Genomic DNA, 1125 nt, shown 5'->3' with positions numbered 1-1125 from the left:
GTCCTAGTTTTTGTCAACATTGCATGCTCTTAATTGATTATTACTATTGATATGGACGAGGAGGTTATGCCCCAATGTTGATGACACTCATGCCATGATAGATCTATGGATGTTCTAAGAGGTTACACATAGTTAGGTTTCTGGATTAGGGATTGATTGCCCTTTAGGCTTAGGATTTGATTGGTCTCTTCTTGTGGGATTCCCACACTTAAGGCAAACATAGAAGGCTGGGTGGAAGAGATTGCATCTTAAGTTCCTAGTGATTTAGACTTAGTCGCTAAGGGATTTGGGGCTAGTAGGCCTTTGAATTCCCTCGGTTTGATCGTAGAACATGATTGATACTTAACGCCTATCATAATTAATAATCAAGATAACTATAGTACATACTCCCAACTCTTTTCAAGTGTGCTTAACGATGTCTCAAATTGTATTGTTCAATAGTATTGTACAAGTAACCTAAAGAAAGAGCGTAAATAATTAGATTATTGATTAAGTGAAAAGGAAGTAATAGGAGTCTCTCATCATTCCTTGGAAAATACGATACTCGTGCTCACCCATGAGGTATTACTTGATGACAGGTACACTTGCGGTATTAGAGACCAATTATTGTGTTAAGTGCATACTTGCATGTATATATATTTGCATAATTTACACATGGGCTCAGGTTGTAAGGACCTCCATATAATGGAGCTCCAAAATTTACAAATATCAACTCTAAACTATCATTCAAGCATTGCTAAATAACATACATTTATTTTCATGTAACAATTCAGGCGATTGACTTAAAAATCATGAAAAATGAGGGTTACCTTTCTGACAAAGATGAGAATAAAAGGAACAACTGGTGAGGAGCTTTCAAAGTTGTCCAAACCTGTTCAAAGAGGAAGATGAGGAAAAGAGAATGGGAGGAGAAGAAAGCACCAGTGACCTCAATCCAGTGAAAAAAAATTGGAATGAAGATCAAAGGTCACCAACGTCAATAAAAGCCTAGGTGCTTATGGCTAGCTTACAAGCATAAGCCTCTCTGGATAAACAATTACTAAGCGCTTATAACCGTAAGGCCTACCCTATAATTGTACATGTCCTTTACAACCTAGGTTTCATCCATAAGGGACTTAATACTAT

The sequence above is a fragment of the Dioscorea cayenensis genome, chromosome 20 (genome assembly GCF_009730915.1).
Source record: "Dioscorea cayenensis subsp. rotundata cultivar TDr96_F1 chromosome 20, TDr96_F1_v2_PseudoChromosome.rev07_lg8_w22 25.fasta, whole genome shotgun sequence".
Taxonomy (NCBI): Eukaryota; Viridiplantae; Streptophyta; class Magnoliopsida; order Dioscoreales; family Dioscoreaceae; genus Dioscorea; species Dioscorea cayenensis.
This window is presented reverse-complemented; position numbering follows the sequence as displayed.